Here is a 19,523-nt window from a genome sequence, read left to right as displayed (position 1 = left end):
GTCGGTCCAATAGCCAGGGACATTGCGATGAGAGCGTGTGTAACTGAAGAGCAAGCTATCGTGCATGCTCAGTACCTTGACTCGGTTTATTCCCAGTTTGGTACATTATATGATTATTTTCCTGATGCTCCAAGGCCCGAAACTTCCAAAGCTCCGCCGACACCCTTTGTTGACGGTGTCATCAGCTCTGTAAGTTCGCCCTCTAAGAAATCTTCCGTGAACCCTGGGAAGCAAAAGCAAAATGCTTCAAATGAAAACACTTCCCAGGGCGTGTCCAATGCTAGTAGTACTTCCGAGGTGAATGTCATCCAGTCCACCATGGTAGACAAATCCTCGAAAGGGAAAAAGAAGGGAAAAGGGAAGAATAAAGTTGAACAGCCGAAACAGGATTCCCCTAAACCTCCACCTGAGGAAGGTTCCAAACGCAAGCCCAAGTATCCTTGCCTTATCTGTGACGAGGATCGCTACACGAAACACAGCCCAAGGCGGTCCGAAGTTAGTCCTTTGCTGAAGAGTGCTCCCGGGACTCCTGCCGTGCTCAAAGAGCCTTTTCCCTCGCAACAAACTCAAATGGTGGTTGATCCATCTCAATCCTCTTCTCCCTTTGGTTCTCAGGTATTTATGCCTGGGACGATTCTCGTCCACATTAGTACCCGAGAAAAAGAGTATCCATCGCCTACCAGGAAGGAGCCTGAGGTCCCCTCTAGCGCTCCTCCGTCCAGTTCTGGTCCCCTTCATATTGAGTGACCACTCATCCGACCTCCTCCCAAAGGTGTACTCCGGAAATCTTCGTACAACCTCAATGCTCGTGCTGCTCAACACTATAGCATCGTTGAGGACTTAGCCCAAGCTCCGTCAACTATGTCCGCATTAGAAGTTCTCCAAAGCTACCCCTCACAAATGAAGTCTTTGCTATCAACCATCAATGGCATTGACCCGGCCGACTCAGATTTGATTACTTTTGACCTGGACAGTCATGTACCGAGACTACCTCACCAAATTGCCTTCCTTATTCAGGTCATCATCAATTCTAAAACGATTCATCGTACCATCATTGATGAGGGCGCTTCTACTTGTATAATGTCTGTTCCCTGTTGGAAGGCCATTGGTTCTCCGACTCTGAGCCAGTCTCCTACGACCTTGGAAGCCTTCGATGGGAGAGAGTCTCGTCCTTATGGTATCCTACAACGCTTTCCCATTACATTGGAAGGAAAGATGTTCGAAGTAGAGGTTGAAGTTGTCGATGCCAATTTAACTTACAACCTCCTTTTAGGACGAAGCTGGACCTATGCCATGCGAGCCGTGGCCTCATCTCTATTCCGTGTCATTCCTTTCCCTCATTAGGGGAAGATTGTCACCGTAGACCAGCTCTCCTTCTTCGCCTCTTCCTTTGATGGCAATGTGCCTTTCGTGGAGCATACCTCAGTTCCACTTGAGAGTGTGGGTGCTGGACTCTTTAAAGATCCTGCCCTTATGGGTTTTTTTTCACTCCCACCTCCCAATATAGCCCCCATTAATATGATTTTTGTTTGCTCTGATCTGTGGGTTCTTCCCCCTCCTGATCAGGTAGACTCCTAGGGCGATGAGATGCCGTTGAGTCCTGCCGAGCTCAACTACATTGAAATTGTTGCTGCATCGGCTCCATCCTCTGAACCTGCTCCTTTGAGCAGAGCTCTTTACTCGTACATGCATCCCCCTTGGCTTGGAGATAGCGCTTCTTCAGACCCGTTATAGGAACTTTATCCTTCTGATGAAGCAATCATAACGACTATGTCTTTCGAGGAACCCCCTTGCCCTGATCATCACCATCATTCCTCGTTTCTCCCTACCCATCGGGAAATGCTTGCTTGTCTTGAGCGGTTTGCTTCTTGTTTCCCCTTTCAACCTCTTCAGACACCTATTCAGATCTATCAAGTGTCCTCTAAAGGGAATATGGAGAACATCACGCAAACTCGGCGTATCAACATCTCTGTTAAACCAGGGATTGTCGAGCATATCCATGTTGGGGTAACTTGTACTCCAGAGGAGATTCAGCTCTATACAAGTCTTTTTCGTGAATTTCGTGATGTGTTTGCCTGGTATTACGAAGAGACGCCCAACATCGATCCTAGCATTGTGGTGCATGAGATACCTACCTATTTGGGTGCTAAACTTGTCCGCGTCTACGCCCCTTGCACCCTTGAAAGGCTACAACTATTAAGGCAGAAGTGGAAAAGCTTCTTAAGGCTGGTTTTATTTAGCCCATCCCACTCACAGATTGGATCTCTAATAGTGTCCCTATCACTAAAAAACAAGGCACTATCAGGGTATGTGTTGACTACCGTGATATTAATCGAGCTTGTCCCAAAGATAATTTCCCCACACCCTTCATTGACCAGCTCATTGATTAGTGTGTCGGGAGTGAAATATACTTGTTCATGAACGGCTTTTCTGGTTATAACCAGATTAATATCGCCCTCGCCGATCAACACAAGACCACCTTTATATGTCCATGGGGCACTTTCGCTTATAAGAAACTCCCTTTTGGCTTAAAAAATGCCGGTACCACCTTCCAACGCGCAATGTCATATGTGTTCCATGATATTCGCCACATTGTGCAACCTTACTTGGATGACCTTCCGGCTCATTCGGTAAGGCGTCAAGACCATCCCACCCACCTTCGCGAAATTTTTTTCGTTGTAGACACTATCTTATTCGACTCAATCCCCATAAGTGTGTCTTCTATGTCGAGTCTGGCAGACTTCTCGAGTTCATCGTCTCCTGAGAGGGTATCCATTTGGATCCTCTTATAGTCGAAGCCATCCTGAATCTCCTCCCCCTTCTTCTTTGCAGCAATTATGGAGCTTGCAGGGAAAAGCGAATTTTTTACGACGATTCATTCCAAATTATGTCGAAGTGGCTAAGGGCTATACGTGGCTTTTGAAGCGTGACACTCCTTTTCATTTGGATGCCGTCACCCAAGAGTCGTTCGAGCGCCTCAAGGCTCTCCTTGTTTCTGCTCCTCTGTTACGTCCCCCTGACTATCACCGGGACTACACTTTTTACTTAGCCACTATTTATACCACTATCGGCATGGTTCTCGTTCAAGACGATGATGATGGTATTGAGCATGTCATTTATTATCTTAGCCACAGTTTACTTGATACAGAAACTCGCTATGCCCATGTTGAGAAGTTGGCATTGGCCACTGTTTGTGCCATCCAACATTTCCGCCATTACATACTATTGCGTACCACGACGATGATTTCTGATTGAAACCCGATGATGTACATTTTTTCACGTCAATTACTGGGGGGAAAATACTCAAAGTAGATCGTCATCCTCCAAGAGTTCGACCTGGAGTTCACCACTGCCAAGTCTAAGAGGTCCCTCGTCTTTGTTGAATTGCTTTGCTCTCTGCCATCTGTTACCGCACCCTCTCGGTTAGAGGATCATATTCCGAATGAAACTCTGTTCTTGATCAGCACCCTTGACCCTTGGTACAGGGATATTATTGTCTATCTCCAGATGTCCTCTTTTCTTCTCGATTTGTCCAAAGACACTCAGCGACAGATTCGCCATTAGTCTCAACCTTATCGCATTATTGGGGACACCCTATACCGACTTGGCGCCGACTCTATCCTTTGCCGATGTTTAACACTCAAGGAAGCCGAACGAGTTCTAAATGACTACCATTCTGGTGCCTGTGGTGGTCACATGTCCAGATATGCCACTGCTCAGAAGATTCTCCGTGCTGGTTATTTTTGGCCCTCTATCTTCAAGGATTGCATTCTTGCCGTCCATTCTTGTCATGAGTGCCAAATCTACCAATGGAAAATGCACGCACCTCATGTTCCATTGCACCCTATTGTTACCGTCGGCCCTTTTTCCAAATGGGGCATTAATTATATGACCTGTAACCTTCGCTCGACCAGAGGGAAGGGTATATCATCGTTGCCATCGATTATTTCACAAAATGGGCCGAGGCGATGCCTACACTATCTAAAGACGGTCACACAGCAGCGCAATTTTTGTTCAATCATGTTATTTCACGATTCGGAGTCCCTCAGGCTATCATCACTGATCACAACAAGCATTTCTGTAATCATATGATGATTGAATTAACGACCCAGATGGGCCTGCAGCATGATAGCTCAACACCGTACTATCCTCGGGCCAATGGCCACGTGAAAGCTATCAACAAAGTTCTAGTTACAATGCTTCAACATACCATTGGCATGCACAAGTCCAACTGGCATTTGATGTTGTTCTCTGCCTTATGGGCCTACCGAATTTCAGTGAAGGATGCCACCAGGTTCACCCCGTTCCAATTAGTTTAAAGTCTGAAGGCTACCCTTCCGATTGAGTGTGAGATCCCTTCTTTGGAATTAGCTGTCGAATTACTCCCCAACACTACTCCGATAGAAGAACACCTTCTCTACCTAGAGTGACTAGACAAGATCCATTGACTAGCCTCTCTAGCTATTGAAGCACAAAAGAAGAGAGTGAAAACTCACTTCGATCATACTGTCCATCCACATTCTTTTGTTGAAGGAGATTTAGTCCTGCTTTATGATCAAGTGAATGATAAGCTAGGAGCAGGCAAATTCGAGCCTATGTGGCACGGGCCTTATATTGTAAAGCGAGTTTTGCAAAAAGGGGCCTACAAGCTGATTGATTATGAAGGGAACCCTCTAGATAAGCCCCGAAATGGGCTTTATCTGAAAAAATATTATGCATGAACCCCATGCACTCTGATTTGTACATACGTGTATTCCGCAGGTGTGTTGTGTGGGTGTGTTTGCATGTTTTTGGCTTAGTGTGTAGGCATAATAGCCACTTATTGTGTCTTTTTTCTTCGTATGTAGATGTCTCGTACACCTTACGTTGGTTTTGCTGATGGTGCCTGCTGCAGTACATGCAACTTGTCTTCTGTAGCATGGGTGATCTACGATCCTCACGGTGAGTTAGTAGACCTTCAAGGTGTTTGTTTGGGTTGTACCACAAATAATGTCACTGAATATAGTGCTGTTATTGAACTACTGACCGAGGCTATCAACCTCGGAATTCATGCATTGGTTGTGAATCTGGACTCTCAACTTGTCGTCCACCAGCTTAATGGTCATTATTCTGTCAGAGATCATCGGATTTTAAGGTTATATTTACGTGTTAAGTTGTTAGAAAGGAATTTTGATTTCATCACATATCAACACATTCCAAGACAACTAAACACGTTAACTGATGCATTAGCCAATTATGTATTAGACAGAGATTTGCGTAACATCTAATCAAAACAGTATATAGAAGCATTCAAAACACAATAATGAACCATAGGAATATGTATATATATATATATATATATATATATATATATATATATATATATATATATCGTGTGGCGAACCGAGGCGCTCAAAAAATAAATGTATATGCCCAAATAGAGTCTGTGCTCTCTATACATCCGAGACACTTCTCTCAAAAAATTAGTAGGATAAAACCTAGGTGTCTACTATGGTGGGTTGTGCTCCTTGTAGCACACCACCGCTCGTTCAACCCGTCTCAATAATCGGTGCAGCTTAGGAATCACTCCTACTGTGTGGATCTGGAACTCTATGGGGACCTCCTCGATCCCCATGTAATCTAGGATCCCCGCCATCAGACCCTCAAGATTCTGGGCCACTGTCTCTATCGAATCGCCAGCTGGAGGAGCAAAGGCTAGCTCTTTGATACCCTCCGAGTCCCTCCGTGCCTTTGGAGCCAGTCCTACGAGTCTCACTAGTCCTACATCTGCAAACACCATAGAGTACCTCATTAGGACATATGCATGAAAAAATCCAAAAACATCATAAAAGATAAAAATACAAAAAATAGCGTGATCAAGTGCTTTACCACCATCATCCCACTGCTATCCAGGAGGTAGCTGCATATTGGGATCTCCACGGAAGTCCATCCCAACATATGGCCAATCCTCAACAAAGATAGTCTGGTGCTCCAACCACTCATGGAACATCGCCCCCCATGATACTGGGCGTCTGCCACCTCCTCCTGGCATAACGTGAGCCCACCGTGTGATCCTGGGCTCTCGTGGTTTGGGCGCATCCAAGACCATGTCCTGTAACTGCAGTGCCAGCACCCGCTCCAGCATGAGCGGGATCAAGATGGACCCGTAACCAAACTGTTTCGTCTCTCCTCGACAACAGTTGTTGAGTTGTCTCTTCATATTTGTTGTCACTGTCTCCACCCAGTTGAACATGGTCGGATTAAGGCACTCGAGAGCCAACCGCAGGTGATTCTTCGATGCCTTGTGTTGGTCTTAGGAGCCCACTGCCCTGGTTACCATAAACAGAACTGCACGGAGAACTATGTCTTCTACTATCGGGATTGCAACCTTCCCGCTCTTTGTCTTACGTGCCCAGGGGCACACTCGTGCCATCAACATCTCTAGTGTCTCGCCCCTAGGACGTTGGCCCTCTAAGATTGGCCTCTCACCTCGATGGGACAATTTGGTCAAAAAGTACACATCTGTTGCATTGAAATCGATGTCTTGGCCTCGAATTATGAATTTCTCGTCTGTCGGGTTCCATGCACAGATTATCAGCTCTAGTAAATCGGGTTGGGCTCGAAGATGCGGAGTTAGGAAGAACTTTAGCAATCCGCATTCACATAGAGCGTTTCGACACCCAGCATTAGAAAAAGCCTCCTCATCATTGGCATCGTGAACTCGTTCCAACCAGACAAAAGCCATAATGCCCTGCATAACGAAAATAAATGAATTAGAACTTCATTCATGAATTTTGATCCATAATTTGCATAAAAATATAGCTTTGTGTTGCCATTGCGACTGTTTTTAAAAAAGTTGCAATGGTGCAAAGCTCATAGTTCAAATTTTTTGCGGTTGATCGGAGCGTGTTACATGTAAGCCGCGCTCGGTGATCGTGGACCCGAGCGGTATACCTGCGATGACCGAGCAGCGAATGTCAATTCAAAAATCCGCTCAAACTTGCATGTCCAACGCTCAAATGCATAAAAAAACCAATGAAATGAAGCACAGTAGAATGACTACTTACTTGGTCGAAGTTTCACGGTGAATCGTCAACAGATGAGGCCGCAATCAGCTCGAGAAGTTAGCTCTGGTTGGCACTCCAAAATCTCCAATGGTGAATTGTACAATGAAAATGGTAAAAATGAAATGGTTTACCCCCCTTTTATAGTAATTTTTTGAAATGTTTAAAAAATTACACTTTATAATGTGGGTTTTTACCATTTTTTGCATGGCTAGTTGGAATTTTGGTTTTTTAAATATGTTTCCGCATTATTTATGTCGAACAGATTTTACGTTTGACGTGTTTTGTACAGAGCTACAGGTGGTAGAGTTACGCGTGCACTTGGTCGGTAAAGTCGTCTTTAACGCTCTTTTCCGACTCAAAAAATGAAAAGATAGCCGAGTTGTTCCTTTCGACTCGTTAAACAAAATGAGAGGCAGTCTGCTTTAAGCTCTTTCCCGACCGTGTAAACAAGAAAAGATTGCCAAGCTTTTGTCATTTCAGGCTTGTTATTGGTTACGAAACGACATGGTTTCGATCGCTTTTCTACTTTTTTGGGTCGAGATCACTAATTACGAAAAGTACTCCTTGATCGTAATGGTCAAGCGGTTCTTTCGAGTATCATTTTATACTTTTTCGGTCTTGAGAGACACAACTTTACGAAAAAGGACCCCCCTGGAGTTTTCTTTTCCGTGTCTTTTTTAAACTCCCTAAACATGAAAAAGACTCCGAGTTTTGCCTATGTCGGACTCGTTAAACCCTGACGACGTTGGACTCGTCACCATGACAAGACTCGAGCTTCTCGTCCCTAGGGTTTGTTAAACTATTACTAGGTTGGATTCGACCGAAGGTCGAACTTATATCACAAGCATATGCTATTCCCTTCAAGCTTGTCTTCAAAAATAATTGGGGTACTCACCAGCAATGGTGGGGGAAAATTTGGAAATCATCATTGATTGTCTATGGCAGTGAGTTACTCTTGAACATCGACACTTCTGCTTCTTGTCAGGATGGGACATCCATACATCGTCAGTTGGCCTTCCGTGGGTTTGGGTTGTCATTTAGTCTCATTCCATCTGATCCATGTTGTTTCCATTCAACCTCTGATCCTTTGGTACCTGAATGCTGCCACCCTCCAGAGTCGTGTTGCTGACATGTTCAAGAGTATAATCCTTCTGCAGTTTACATCCTTGCCTTTTCCTCTGATACTCTGTTTCACTGTCTACCACTTGTTCCTTGTCTCATGTCATTGATGGCGAAAACATTATGGCCCTTCTGCGACAGATCGTCTCCTGTCGACTTCAACTCATTATCCAGGAGATTGATCTATAGATCCCTTTTGGTACCTTGGAGCTTGCATGCCTCAATGGCAAGTTATTCAAGCCTGACGGTCAACTTACATCATTGGTCGCTGATTGGGTTATTCCAAGAGTGTTCGACTTCAACTCATCCTTCACACTTCGTGGATTGCACTGAATAGTACCTTGAGAACCATTGGCATTATTGGTGGTTTCTCTCACGCTTGTTAACAGTTTACATCATCGACCGGTAATCAAGCGATTTTCTATCATGCTCGACTTCAACATCGTTATGCGCATGTTAGAATTTGTACTATGATCGGTTAGGTTAAAGACCCCGAACTTAGATCACACATGTTCAGCCTGCGTGGATTGGTTCGTGATTACATGACTCATTGATGGATGGCTGCGACCATACTTGAGTCTTTATGTATCGCTGCGACCATACCTTTATCATTATCATGGTCTCATTAGCTGGATGGCTGCGTCCATACCACAGACCTAGTTTGTGTGTCTTTTGGATGGCTGCATCCATGCCTAGACTACATGTATTTCACTATTAGAGATTCAGTTGTACTTGCGCCTACAGGTTCTAGATGGTGTTCCAGCTCAGCTAGTTTTGTAAAGCATTTCACCCCTCCCACTCTCTCGGGCTTCATACTTTAGGGGGCATTTGTTACACAGTAATTTGTCACTGCCTTCACTCCCAATCCATCTACTGTGTCATGTGTCCAAGTCAAACTTGCTCATGCTGAACAAATGCTCTCTTATGCTGCCAATTGACCCACTTTTCCTAAGGTATCTGCCTCATCGCGACTATGGACTTAATAAACGCACTGAAAGACGCTTCTAAACAGTCCAACCATGCCGCCAGCGAGGAAGTACATCTGATTCCTGTGATGGCCCGATTTCATGCTCCAACGCGAGGTTGCTAATTATCTTCAGCGATGATTTGACTAGCTACACTGCTCACCCACGACGTAAGCGCTGAAGCTCGGTTATGTACCCGCGATGATCCAGATTGGGAGAATTTGTTCCAACAGTCGACCTTCTGGATGACTCCAGATCTGGTTGTTGGCATAGTTTGTGTCGCCCTTCCTTCCCTGGCATGGCAGTTCCATCAATTGTGCTACCTTCCTTGGTGATATGCTCTCTCTTCCACCTTTCATGGAGACTCCTTCTCCTATTTAAACACTCACCTTTGCTATGATCAGCTAGTTGGTAAATTCTTGGATTGAGTAGTGTTGTTAGTGCTTTTGATAGATAGTTGGTGTGAGTGTGATAAGTGTGAGAGTGTTGATAGCTTGGGGAAGGTTGTGAAGTGCCCTTGATTTCATGCAAAACTTATGAGTGAGAGAGAGACCTTTGTATGTTGGAAGATCCATCTTCAAAGAGTGAATGCTTGAAGAACATGCTGGTTGGATTCCTCTGAAAAGGCTTGTGACGTCATTATTAATACAATCAATGATGTTTTCCTATGTCTTATATGTAATGTACTTGATAGCTCATGACTTCTTGACTTTGTGAGTAAATAGTTCATTATTGTTTTCCAGTTACGTGCTTTGTTGTATTTCCTTTGCATTGTTTCAGGTTGACCACTCATTAAGGAGAAGGAAGCGAAAGTTGGAGCAGCGCAACGGAACTTCACCGACCACCGGAAGAGGTAGGCCTCCAATTATGACTGTTTAAGGAAAGCTATTGTTGATCTGTCCTTGTTTGTGACTAGACCCACTCCAGGGCTAGAGGGGTTGCCTCTGTCCGCAGAGGGAACACTTTCCTGCATCACATCACCTCTTCGCTTAAAGATGCTGCAATTAATGCATAGGCTTTGCTTTTCTTATTTTCCCAAATGGTGAACTCTTTATCTCAGGTACGTTTTTCTGGATCTTTGTCTCTATCTCCAACACATACTCATTTCCACAACTCATTGAAAATGAGGGTGTGTTTTATTATCCGGGACCATTCAGGATAGTTCTCATTGCCATTGAGAACTATTCCCACAATGGATATGATTGAATGCATTGTAAAATCTGTAAAAAAAATACTTCTGCTGGCAAAAAAATCTGTGTACTATAAAATCTGTATACTATAAAAAATACTTTTGCTGGTAAAAATGTGCTTCAAAATAATACAGCCTTATTCTTCCTTGTAAGAAATTGATTTAATATACAAAGAGAAAAACTATATTCTATCCATATATAATATCACCATTTGTATTTTCAACCTTATTTCATACGATATATTAAGCATTCATGACAAAAAAGAACCGCTCACTGCACCATTATCAGTTTATTGTATTTCATAAATCTAGAATGACTAATAAAATAAGGAAAAAAAAACTTGAGCAAAATTGTTTCTTTCAAATATATTATCATGCTCAGCGCCTTTTTTTTCTTGTCAGTGATACCGAGGCTTACAACAGTGGTACCAAGGCTCTTGGGCAATCTCATACCATGTCAGAATACCATGTCATCGCACTTATAACCGCTGCCTCCACCACAGTTGTCATCACCACCAACACCATCTCGGGCAATCTCAGATACCAATATCATGTTACGTTGCACTATTGTTCTTCATTCCTATGTGGAAGCACCCTCTTTGCCGAAGCAATTGGAATATTACCATAGTTCAACGCAACTCTGGGAATAAACACACTTCAACACAGCTCCTGGAATACACACAGTTCAACGCAGGGAAATTGGCTAGCGGAGGTCTGGTAGCTTTCTTCCGGGAAGTGTCATGCGCCTTAGAGAGTCGGGGAACGCGTGAGGCTGGCTTCATAGAGCAACAATGGAACGCTGGCCAACTTGGGAGCCAAACGTAGTGGTGGTGGTGATGTCTCAGGTTGCACTGGACGCTGCAGTGGAGAGGTTTAGTGGACGCTGCCACTACAACGGATACAACAATGGAACTACACCAGATTCCCAAGTTGGTCTAAAGTGTGCATATGACAGTGGGTCTAGGCCTCAGGTGCATGGCTTCAGATCCCACAACTGTCACTGCAATTTTAGCGAAGCAGGCAACTATTCAGAGGAAATATAAAAACGCATATGACATTATATGGAGGGTGGACTATTGAAAAATGTATATGACACTGTATGGATCAGCCTTCAGGCAACTGATACTAGGTAGAGGTGTGAGTTTTGCAAAATAGGCAGAACATACGCAGGAAACTAACACCAGGAGTTACACAAAAGTTAATTTCGTGAGTTGGCTCTAATACCATGTCAGGCCAGACATTAACTCCTCAAAAACAATTCATTTATTTTCATTTAGATTGGTCTTTACTATATACATTAGGGAGAGACTGTTCATTTCATCTCCCGATGACTATTCATATTCTCTATGATTAGGTGTTAACATTTAAAAACATTTGTTATGTGCCCTCCTAGTGGTTGGGCACGTCTAGATATAGAGACTCGAAATTCAAACGATTAAATTTGAAAGATAATGACGCGGTCAATTCTATTGGATACTTACAGTTCAAGCTCTGCGCAGGGAGGTGGACGAGTTTTGGAGAAGCAAAGAGGTAGGGAGCAGTGTTCAAAATTGAACCCTTCCTAGCCCTTCTTTGGGCTCCTGGCCCTTCCTAGAAGGGTTAAAAAAAATTACACTTCCAAAAAAATTTAAAAGATCAAAACCACTAGTCAATTACAAAGGTTAGATTAAATTTTTATATTTCAAAAGAAGGGTAATATTTTTAATAACCTGTCAATACTTTTTTAAGTTTACTATAATTTTGAGTTTGTACTAGTGCATAAATTGCTCTGACTAGTGATAGTTTCGTAAAAGAGACCAGTGAAAGTCCAAATGACCTCATACAATTTAATAGTTATGTCATGATTTGGGAACGTTTCCTGAGGCCCCTAACTTAGGCCAACATGATGCAACTTGCAACAATAATACATGCAACAGTCATGGTACTATTACACCTAGCACAGGGTGGCAGAGCACATTGAATAACCATTCAACAACTATGCACGTGCTCTTGCTCCTCTGTGATTATCCTTGACTGCTCTTTCCCTGCATCCACTTTTTCCATTTTCATTTGAATTGCAACCCATCATCCATAGAAGGAAAGTTATGGTTCCACGCTAGACTATAATGTATTTTTCATTATCCTCCTCATATCTTCATTAAAATTTGGTTTTTCATTCTATGGATTCTTTAATGCAACACTCCTTGAAGTATTGGCAGCCTTCATGGTCACACAATGTCTCATGGGCACCACAGAATCCACCCCAAGAAACCAACATTGTGGCTAGATACCCTGAATACCACTTCTTGCCATCCTTCCATTCTAGGAATGGGTGGTGGAGTTGTTTTCTACATTGTTAATGGTGCCATTTTTATTGTCATAATTATATGAATCTACCAACTATGAAAATAATATCTATCTTATATCGAGGGTATTGGACTCCACAACTATAACGCTTTCATTCAAACTCTTGCTTATTTTTCTTCGTTGCTTAAATCCATACAAATTTCTTGTCACAGTATGATTTTTCATGAAGTGTTTGTTCTCTATCATAAAGCTACAGGTTTCCTTGAATGTTACAAAACATAATTCAACAAATCAATGAATAACCTATCAAGAAATCTATAGTCAAATCCTATGGAATCTTTCTAAAGTTGAATTTTGTCTATCTCAATCTTGCTAAGGGATTTTTAATTTATGTATTTACTTATTCTATTGTTTTTATTTATTTAATAGGCGTAAATCTTGAAAAATTCTCCTATTGGTTGTCCTAAGAAGGATAAAATGCAATTATCAATTGTTGAATCATTTGGCCTTACACAACATTCTAATCAACCATGTAATATTCAAAATGAAGTTGATGCTCATCTACATGAATATGATGAATCAAATAGTGTAGAGCTTGTTGAAATAGAAAACCCATCAAAGAAACACAAAATAATATTAAAATCCAAATGGAATACAAGGTTTCCATGGGCTTATGTTTTAAAACATTTAATGGTAATGAAAGAATAAAATGTTCTTGACGTGTTAAATTTAAAAGTGAGACTCCATTTTCAAAAGAGTGAACTACCACTCTTCATGTTAGTGGTATAAGTGGCCATGCAAAATCAAAAGCTTAATTTTTTTTTCAACTTTTGGAGGGAACAAGCGATTGAAGCAATATTCCAATCACTAAACATGTAGAACTAATGGTAAATGTTGGAAAGGAAAAAATTATATCAATGATTGAAAACATGTATTTTGTTGCTATACATGATTTATCTTTAAAATGTATAATTCAATATGTGACTTTGAATAGGTATAAATGAACTGCACCACCAAGAAAAGATTTTCTTCAAGTTTCTAAAGAGGTGTATTGGAAAAAACTAAAAGAGAAGATTTTACATAGGTCATTTTACTCAATTTTAGTTGATGAAAGCACTGATCAAATTATGAAACTCCAATTGATTGATTATATTACATTTTTGATGAATGGAGGAAGAGTTCAATCTTTAACAAAGTTTATATGTTTACTTCAAATAAAGGATGGAATAGCTCAATGTAAGTATGATCTAGTGAGAACTCTTTTAGCATAAATGGATTTATATTTGATGAAGTTTGTTGATTTTGGTTCAGATGGTGCTTCTTCCACGAGGGGTATTCATGAGGGTTTATCTCCTAAGCTTCGTATGCTACTCATTTATTAGTTATCCATTGCATAGATCATGGGGAAGCATTACAATCAATGAGGCTTCATCTCATTTTCGAGAGTTGCAATATATTAACAAATTTGAAACAAAGTTTATTCATGACTTGGAAAATCAACTAAAGGACAAGGAAAATTGAGAGAGCTAATGTATACATTTCAAATCACTAAGTTAGTGGTCTTACAAATTCATCAAATTAGGTTGCTCTCTAGAGGAAAGGTCATGGAAAGACTTGTTAAACTCATGCATTATTTATCACGATTAGGAATCACGGGAGAAACAAATGTATGAGTTGGCAACAATATTTCAAATGCATACTTGCATCCATATACTTGTAGACATGCTCGTTGAATTAAATAATTTGAATCAAAAGTTCGAAGAGGATCATGTTGCTATTACATATATTGACACTACTTTACATGTTTCTATTAGCATTCTTCATAAATGATCTTTGGAAAGCATTTTTGGTGTAGATGCAATGCATATGTCTTCTTTTTTAGTTAAAGCATAAAGAGGAACCCTTGAATTTGCAGATAGTACAAGTATGGTACATTTACATCCATTGAGGTTTGAAATTTTTCCAAAGATGAAAATATCGGGGCTACTATATGATTGTCTTTTTTTGGGAAAATGTTTTATTGTAAAGGTGATTAAATCTTTAGATAGGAGATTCATAGATTTACATGTATTTAATGTGGATAAGTTTTGCACTTTTCAACATTATTATGAAGAAGTGAATGATATAGACTGTCCAACAAAAATATAGTTGAAATGTTTATATGAAAAATCTATTGTGGATAATTGTGGATACTGTTAGATGTTGGGGTGAAATGAATTAATTTATTTGTGCTATTTGTAAATCATACTTGAAAAGCATATGTATGGCATGACACCTATGTGGAGATGAACATGGATGGTTTTAAGACTTTCCATATTGATGCAATTATGGCAAGCTATTCTTGTTATCCCAACAACCACATCCGTGTGTGAAAGACACGTCAGTGTGTGAAAGAAGCTTATGAAAATTAAACAGGATAAAAAATGATGATAGATGAAGACTTTCATTGCAGACACTAAATATGTTAATGTTTCTATCTCTAAGTGCACATCATGCTCTAAATGAGGTAGATTGGAATGCTACTTATGATGTAAGGAAATAAATGAAAACTAGAAATCCATTTCCATTGGGAAAATATATTTATATTTTCAATTATGTAAGTCCAAATACTTTTCAAAATCATCTAATGAAACATATGTTTACCTTTTAAAGATTTAGAATGACACTATTTTATTATGGATTTTTTTTGAAGGGTTTATTTAATATATACTTTTCAGTAGAAGTGAATTTTTTTATAACCTTTCATCTATGAAGGGTTAGATGAATATATACCCTTCCAAATTAAATTAAGGGTAGACCTTCAAATTTGATCACTGATGGGAAGTGGACGTATATCAAAGATAAGGGATATTGACTCCGGGTCATCTTGGGCCTGTAGTAACTCGTGAGTGACAAGTTAACAGAGATCGAATTTGTAAGAGTGTGAAAAAGCAAAGGGAGCATCTTCAAACACATGCCGTGAGTGGTAAAATTTGGTATCTAACAGATTTGATTGAAATGATCACAGATGCCCTGAGTAAACTGGAAAATTTTGAAAAGGACTATAATAGTGAAAGATAAATGTGCGGACTCTTCGGGTCTTTAAGTGAGTTGGAAAAATTAGGGATAAGAGTAAATGTGCGTACTCTTCTGGTCTTTAAGTGAGTTGGATAAGGCAATTAATATTTAAGGCGGAGGAATTCCCTGGATTCTGTTTTTGTTTGGAAAATATTTCAGTTTTGTTCGGCATTCTTCCAATTTCTCTCACACGTTTCTGATTTCACTGTCAAAATCCGTCAGAATCAAAATCTTTCAAACCTGATCGGTCACATCCTCCGTCCAACCAGGCGACCCTACTCCGCTCGTTAATGCAATGCAGATGGTGGGTGGGCGACTTGAATTCCAAACCAGACACAAAACCAAGTTGCGCCAGAACTCCTCCACCTCCCACCGCATTAAAGCTCCTTGACCTCCCTACCAGTGATCAAATTTGAAGGTCTACCCTTAATTTAATTTGGAAGGGTATATATTCATCTAACCCTTCATAGATGAAAGGTTATAAAAAAAATTCACTTCTACTGAAAAGTATATATTAAATAAACCCTTCAAAAAGAATCCATAATAAAATAATGTCATTCTAAATCTTTAAAAGGTAAACATATGTTTCATTAGATGATTTTGAAAAGTATTTGGACTTACATAATTGAAAATATAAATATATTTTCCCAATGGAAATGGATTTCTATTTTTCATTTATTTCCTTACATCATAAGTAGCATTCCAATCTACCTCATTTAGAGCATGATGTGCACTTAGAGATAGAAACATTAACATATTTAGTGTCTGCAATGAAAGTCTTCATCTATCATCATTTTTTATCCTGTTTAATTTTCAGAAGCCTCTTTCACACACTGACGTGTCTTTCACACACGGATGTGGTTGTTGGGATAACAAGAATAGCTTGCCATAATTTCATCAATATGGAAAGTCTTAAAACCATCCATGTTCATCTCCACATAGGTGTCATGCCATACATATGCTTTTCAAGTATGATTTACAAATAGCACAAATAAATTAATTCATTTCACCCCAACATCTAACAGTATCCACAATTATCCACAATAGATTTTTCATATAAACATTTCAACTATATTTTTGTTGGACAGTCTATATCATTCACTTCTTCATAATAATGTTGAAAAGTGCAAAACTTATCCACATTAAATACATGTAAATCTATGAATCTCCTATCTAAATATTTAATCACCTTTACAATAAAACATTTTCCCAAAAAAAAACAATCATATAGTAGCCCCGATATTTTCATCTTTGGAAAAATTTCAAACCTCAGTGGATGTAAATGTACCATACTTGTACTATCTGCAAATTCAAGGGTTCCTCTTTATGCTTTAACTAAAAAAGAAGACATATGCATTGCATCTACACCAAAAATGCTTTCCAAAGATCATTTATGAAGAATGCTAATAGAAACATGTAAAGTAGTGTCAATATATGTAATAGCAACATGATCCTCTTCGAACTTTTGATTCAAATTATTTAATTCAACGAGCATGTCTACAAGTATATGGATGCAAGTATGCATTTTAAATATTGTTGCCAACTCATACATTTGTTTCTCCCGTGATTCCTAATCGTGATAAATAATGCATGAGTTTAACAAGTCTTTCCATGACCTTTCCTCTAGAGAGCAACCTAATTTGATGAATTTGTAAGACCACTAACTTAGTGATTTGAAATGTATACATTAGCTCTCTCAATTTTCCTTGTCCTTTAGTTGATTTTCCAAGTCATGAATAAACTTTGTTTCAAATTTGTTAATATATTGCAACTCTCGAAAATGAGATGAAGCCTCATTGATTGTAATGCTTCCCCATGATCTATGCAATGGATAACTAATAAATGAGTAGCATACGAAGCTTAGGAGATAAACCCTCATGAATACCCCTCGTGGAAGAAGCACCATCTAAACCAAAATCAACAAACTTCATCAAATATAAATCCATTTATGCTAAAAGAGTTCTCACTAGATCATACTTACATTGAGCTATTCTATCCTTTATTTGAAGTAAACATATAAACTTTTTTAAAGATTGAACTCTTCCTCCATTCGTCAAAAATGTAATATAATCAATCAATTGGAGTTTCATAATTTGATCAGTGCTTTCATCAACTAAAATTGAGTAAAATGACCTATGTAAAATCTTCTCTTTTCGTTTTTTCCAATACACCTCTTTAGAAACTTGAAGAAAATCTTTTCTTGGTGGTGCAGTTCATTTATACCTATTCAAAGTCACATATTGAATTATACATTTTAAAGATAAATCATGTATAGCAACAAAATACATGTTTTCAATCATTGATATAATTTTTTCCTTTCCAACATTTACCATTAGTTCTACATGTTTAGTGATTGGAATATTGCTTCAATCGCTTGTTCCCTCCAAAAGTTGAAAAAAAAATTAAGCTTTTGATTTTGCATGGCCACTTATACCACTAACATGAAGAGTGGTAGTTCACTCTTTTGAAACTGGAGTCTCACTTTTAAATTTAACACGTCAAGAACATTTTATTCTTTCATTACCATTAAATGTTTTAAAACATAAGCCCATGGAAACCTTGTATTCCATTTGGATTTTAATATTATTTTGTGTTTCTTTGATGGGTTTTCTATTTCAACAAGCTCTACACTATTTGATTCATCATATTCATGTAGATGAGCATCAACTTCATTTTGAATATTACATGGTTGATTAGAATGTTGTGTAAGGCCAAATGATTCAACAATTGATAATTGCATTTTATCCTTCTTAGGACAACCAATAGGAGAATTTTTCAAGATTTACGCCTATTAAATAAATAAAAACAATAGAATAAGTAAATACATAAATTAAAAATCCCTTAGCAAGATTGAGATAGACAAAATTCAACTTTAGAAAGATTCCATAGGATTTGACTATAGATTTCTTGATAGGTTATTCATTGATTTGTTGAATTATGTTTTGTAACATTCAAGGAAACCTGTAGCTTTATGATAGAGAACAAACACTTCATGAAAAATCATACTGTGACAAGCAATTTGTATGGATTTAAGCAACGAAGAAAAATAAGCAAGAGTTTGAATGAAAGCGTTATAGTTGTGGAGTCCAATACCCTCGATATAAGATAGATATTATTTTCATAGTTGGTAGATTCATATAATTATGACAATAAAAATGGCACCATTAACAATGTAGAAAACAACTCCACCACCCATTCCTAGAATGGAAGGATGGCAAGAAGTGGTATTCAGGGTATCTAGCCACAATGTTGATTTCTTGGGGTGGATTCTGTGGTGCCCATGAGACATTGTGTGACCATGAAGGCTGCCAATACTTCAAGGAGTGTTGCATTAAAGAATCCATAGAATGAAAAACCAAATTTTAATGAAGATATGAGGAGGATAATGAAAAATACATTATAGTCTAGCGTGGAACCATAACTTTCCTTCTATGGATGATGGGTTGCAATTCAAATGAAAATGGAAAAAGTGGATGCAGGGAAAGAGCAGTCAAGGATAATCACTGAGGAGCAAGAGCACGTGCATAGTTGTTGAATGGTTATTCAATGTGCTCTGCCACCCTGTGCTAGGTGTAATAGTACCATGACTGTTGCATGTATTATTGTTGCAAGTTGCATCATGTTGGCCTAAGTTAGGGGCCTCAGGAAACGTTCCCAAATCATGACATAACTATTAAATTGTATGAGGTCATTTGGACTTTCACTGGTCTCTTTTACGAAACTATCACTAGTCAGAGCCTATCACTAGTCAGAGCAATTTATGCACTAGTACAAACTCAAAATTATAGTAAACTTAAAAAAGTATTCACAGGTTATTAAAAATATTACCCTTCTTTTGAAATATAAAAATTTAATCTAACC

Source organism: Pinus tabuliformis, chromosome 2_1, assembly GCF_031772625.1.
Source record: "Pinus tabuliformis cultivar Carrire ecotype Pingquan chromosome 2_1, CPIR1, whole genome shotgun sequence".
In the NCBI taxonomy this organism is placed as follows: domain Eukaryota; kingdom Viridiplantae; phylum Streptophyta; class Pinopsida; order Pinales; family Pinaceae; genus Pinus; species Pinus tabuliformis.
The sequence above is the reverse complement of the archived record's forward strand: the minus strand, read 5'-3'. Positions refer to the sequence as shown.